Here is a 5,825-nt window from a genome sequence, read left to right on the forward strand (position 1 = left end):
AAATCCCAAAAATATGGCCGTTTTTTTGCCCGTTTTTCTGAATTTTATTTATTTATTTTTTATTTTTTTCTCCCAAAATCATCTATAAATACACACATTCATCATCCATTTATCACTTCAAATCATCTCTCATTCATCCCTCATTTATAATTCTCTTACAAACTATCAACACCTTCATCTCTCACTCAAAACCTCAAATGGATTTCACCCATCTTATGGCGGAAGCGGAGCGCGAAGAACAAGAATACTACGAACAACATCGTGCCGCTTACGACGCATATGTCGCGGCGAATACCCCCGCTCCTCCTCCTCAACGAACTAGATCAATTCGCCGCTACATCCATCGTGACCGGGAGGGAGCCCACGAAAGGCTCGTTGCCGACTATTTTGCCGACCAGCCGCGGTTTCCGGCAGATTACTTCAGGCGCCGTTTTCGCATGTCAAAGCGCTTGTTCATGCGAATTGTCAACACATTGTCCGCACGTGTTGAATTCTTCCAAACAGGTCCAGATGCAACCGGCCAGCAAAGTATCACGCCGTTGCAGAAGTGTACGTGTGCCATCCGATAACTCGCTACTGGGCAAACGGCCGACCTCTTCGACGAGTATTTGCATATCGGTGAGTCCACTGGAATCTTTTGTCTAAAATTTTTTTGCGATGGCGTTCGTTCAGCCTTCGGTGATGAATTCCTTCGGGTACCCACCACCGATGATTGCCAAAGGTTGCTTCATCTTGACGAAGCAATCCATGGCTTTCCCGGCATGCTTGGCAGCATTGACTGCATGCATTGGAGGTGGAAAAATTGCCCGACTGCTTGGAGGGGGCAACACTTAAGCGGTCACAAAGGCGGCGGCCCAACACTTATCCTTGAGGCGGTCGCCGACTACCGCCTATGGATTTGGCATGCATATTTCGGCGTTGCCGGATCCAACAACGACTTGAACGTGCTCTATTCTTCACCACTCTTCAATGATGTGATGAATGGTGTAGCACCGGCGATCGACGTCACCGTCAACAGAAATGCATACCACATGGGTTACTATCTCGCCGATGGTATCTACCCAAGGTGGTCGACTTTCGTGAAGACGCTCAGCAACCCGCACGACCCGAGACGGGTTCTTTTTGCGCAGAGTCAAGAGTCATAGTGGAAAGACGTCGAAAGAGCCTTCGGGGTCCTTCAAGCCCGATTCAACATTGTGAAGGCCCCGGCTCGGCTGTGGTACGTCAATAATATCGCCGACATCATGTTCACGTGTATTATCTTACACAACATGATTATAGCCGACGAAGGACCGAGGGCGGCTAGCTTTTACGACGAGGATGAAGCCGGAAGCTCAACCGCGATGTCTCCCCCACGCCGAGGTGTGCATACGATAGGATCGAGACAAGGCACACAATGCAGATACCCGAACCCACATTGAGCTACAAGAAGACCTAATCAAACACATGTGGGCGAAATTCGGCAACGCGTAGTGGTTTTTTTAATTTTAGGATTTTAATCATGTAATTTTTAATTTTTAGGATTTTAATTATGTAATTTTAAATTTTTAGGCTTTTAATTATGTCTTTTTAAATTTATTTGTAATTTGTAATGTTATTTCGGTTTTTTAATGAATTTTCATATTATGGAAATATTTTTGTTTAATTGAATTTTAAATTGAATTGTGCTCGTCCTTACGGAAGAGCACATCTGTGGGTGTTGTGCTCTTGCCAGAGAGCAGACAGAAAAAGTGGGACCGGGCCCACAACCGTGCCGCTGGAAAGAGCACGGTTGTGGATGCTCTTACTCTCTCTCTTTTTTACTTTATTTATTTTTCTTTCACTCTCTCTTGGTTTAAATTGTGCATTAAAACTCGTTTTAAAAATTTCTATATTTCGACGACGGAGAGAGTATTGATTTATTATGTTCTTCTTTTGAATCAAACTATTGTTTGTTATGTTATGATCTTGTAATCAAACTGTTAATTTATTTTGCAGCCAATTAAATTTTTGATACGAACAAAAATTAATTATTTATTTGCGTTAGACTCTTGGATAAACGACATCATATTTCGGATAGCGAAGCAACATTCTATCACTGTCACACCCCAACCCTTCTGACAAAAATATTTATAATAACACAAACTAAAAATTTTTAAAAATTAAAACAAATAATTCACATGGCAACTAAATGAAACACACATACTCCATATAAGTTCACAAACCAACATTTATCAGGTACATACTTCAAAACATTTTGAACAGTAGTGGGACCCTCTCACCACTCTATATACTATACATTTATCTACATGCAAAAATGATGATGAGGAGGAGGAGGAGGAGGAGAAGGTTGCCAAAATGCATCAGCCGCCGAACCTGATAACACGTGGAGTTCTTATGACCCACGTCAGCCAAAACGCTACTGATATCTTAATCTTGAAAAATATTAGTGGTTTAAATGAGCCACAACTGAGTATATATAAACCATACTTTTAATTTCACATCATAATTATCAAACATATTCTTTAATAAATACACACAGTAATAATCAACCAATATCGGTAAAACTTCTCTATATACATATGCATGTCACTCTGTCAGTTTATTATTCTGTGACAAATCAAGTCTGGTATCTGCCCGAGATTCCTCTATGACCCGAAGGTCTCTCTGTAATTGGACTCATAGGTCCCTCTATGACTCGAAGGTCCCTCTGTAATTTGACCCGTAGGTCCTCTATATTTGACCCGTAGGTCCCTCTAAAATTTCAGATCCAGGGCAAGACAGTCACAGATCCTCTTTAATCATATGATTCACATACTTTAAACACCATAAATAAAAACATATCAGTTCTATCAACTACATATCCATATTATATTCAGTTGAATAATTTCAAGACGGTATATAAATATTTCATTTGCACAAATCATATATCCATATCATATTCCACCATCTAATCCAAATATTCACTCCAATTTAAGACATAGAAATCAATTATATAGCACATGTAAAATTAAAAGTGTGATTTATACACACCTAGTTATAATAGGAAAGCTTATTGAACCCTGAATCCAAGTTATGATTTATAACCCTCGATCCTATAAATTATAAAACGCAAGATTTAATTAGAGAAAATAATTTATGTAACTAACATCTACATATAACCAAAAATATACATCAAATATATAGATGAAATCTTCCGCTGACCTCTACTAACCTCTTCTAATATCTCTTTTTCTAAAAAATTTTGTGTATAAAGATGTATAATTGTATATAAATATTCACGTTGCACTAGCCGACTTAAACAAACAAATTGGAATGTTATTACTCCAAGTGACAGTCCTAAGTACTCAAGGTGCTACGTGTCACCTACAACATATCTAATTGTGAAATGAAGATAAGTTTACAAAAATCATTCAATAGTCAAAATACAAATATATAAATAGAGTTAGTACTTAGGAGATTAGTCATACTCAATTTTGTTCCTATATATAAGAACGTATCTATCTATCTATATATATATATATATATATATATATATATATATATATATATATATAGGGGTGCATTATAATAATAACCCCAATTTCCGTAATAACCCTATAACTAAATCTGGACCACACATTTTTAAAATCACGTGGTCTAGATTCAAACTTAGATTTACTTCATAAAAAAAATGCGGGGGTAAATATGTCATTTAGCTCATGATAAAATTTACGTATCCAAATTTCGCTCATTTAATTTCTGAATTTCGCTCATTTTATCATTTTATCAGTCAGTCAAAAGTATCATTTTATCAACTCAGAGTATCATTCTATCCGCCAAAACTATCATTCTATGCAATAAACCTAACATATATCATTTTATCAGTCAGTCAAAAGTATCATTTTATCAACTCAGAGTATCATTCTATCCGGCAAAACTATCATTCTATGCAATAAACCTATCATTTTATCATTTTATCGGTCAGTCAAAAGTATCATTTTATCAACTCAGAGTATCATTCTATCCGGCAAAACTATCATTCTATGCAATAAACCTAACATATATCATTTTATCATTTTATCAGTCAGTCAAAAGTATCATTTTATCAACTCAGAGTATCATTCTATCCACCAAAACTATCATTCTATGCAATAAATCTAATATAATCGGCACAATACATAATACACAAACCTACAAAGCAGTAAACGTATCATTTTATCAACTCAGAGTATCATTTTTATAAGGTTACTGTCATTTTATCCGCTTAGATTATCATTTTATCAGGTAAAAGTATCATTTTATTAAACAAAAATGTCATTTTATACACCAAAATACCTATCATTCTATCGGCTGAAAGTATCATTCTACCCGGCAAAACTATCATTCTATCGGCTGAAAGTATCATTCTATCCGGCAAAACTATCATTTTATGCAGTAAACCTAACATTTATAAGCTAAAAGTATCATTTTATCAACTCAGAATATCATTCTATCCAGAAAAACTATCATTTTTATAAGGTTTCTGTAATTTTATCCGCTTAGATTATCATTTTATCAGGTAAAAGTATCATTTTATTAAACAAAAATGTCATTTTATACACCAAAAATACCTATCATTCTATCGGCTGAAAGTATCATTCTACCCGGCAAAACTATCATTCTATCGGCTGAAAGTATCATTCTATCCGGCAAAACTATCATTTTATGCAGTACCCTTACATTTATAAGCTAAAAGTATAATTTTATCAACTCAGAGTATCATTCTATCCGGCAAAACTATCATTCTATGCAATAAACCTATCATTTTATCATTTTATCAGTCAGTCAAAAGTATCATTTTATCAACTCAGAGTATCATTCTATCCGGCAAAACTATCATTCTATGCAATAAACCTATCATTTTATCATTTTATCAGTCAGTCAAAAGTATCATTTTATCAACTCAGAGTATCATTCTATCCGACAAAACTATCATTCTATGCAATAAACCTATCATTTTATCATTTTACGTGATATTTGGCAAAATTCAGAAATTAAATGAGGGAAATGACAGTTTTACCCCCGCGCTTTTTTTATGAAGTAAATCTAAATTTGAATCTCAAAACTATCATTCTATGCAATAAACCTATCATTTTATCACTTTATCATTTTACGTGATATTTGGCAAAATTCAGAAATTAAATGAGAGAAATGACAGTTTTACCCAGCGCTTTTTTTTTATGAAGTAAATCTAAGTTTGAATCTCAACCGCATGATTAGAAATATGTGTGGTCCAGATTTGGTTATAGGGTTATTACGATATTTAGGGGTTATCATATGATCACGACTCTATATATATATATATATATATATATATATATTAATGCACAAAATACTCCATAATACCATGCACTCATCGACATTAGTACATATGCACACAAATTTAAATAATTATGGCATATATACACTAATTTAATTATATAGTATGTACACATTCATATTTAAAATTCTCGTGAATCAAAACTATCTATATATTCGACTATACCGAGTCGATCATAAAAATAAATATATTATCTATGACACACTTAATATCTCTGTAATATAAATGACAATATTGTAATAATGGAGTGCTCATTTCAGTTGGAAGAAGCTCGGCTAGAAAGGAGTTCGGTAAGCTCGGCTTACCGAGCTGAAACTAGCCTGGAACTAGAAGAGAAGAAGAAGGCAGAAGTCGGTAAGCTCAGCTAGAAGGGAGCGCGGTAAGGAAGCTCGGTAAGGAAGCTCGGTAAGGAAGCTCGGCGTTGAGCTGGAATGAGCCGAGAAGGAAGAGTTCGGTTGTAAGCCGAGAAGGAGTTCGGTCTTGAACCGAGGAAGGAGTTCGGTCT

Source organism: Salvia splendens, chromosome 3, assembly GCF_004379255.2.
Source record: "Salvia splendens isolate huo1 chromosome 3, SspV2, whole genome shotgun sequence".
NCBI lineage: Eukaryota > Viridiplantae > Streptophyta > Magnoliopsida > Lamiales > Lamiaceae > Salvia > Salvia splendens.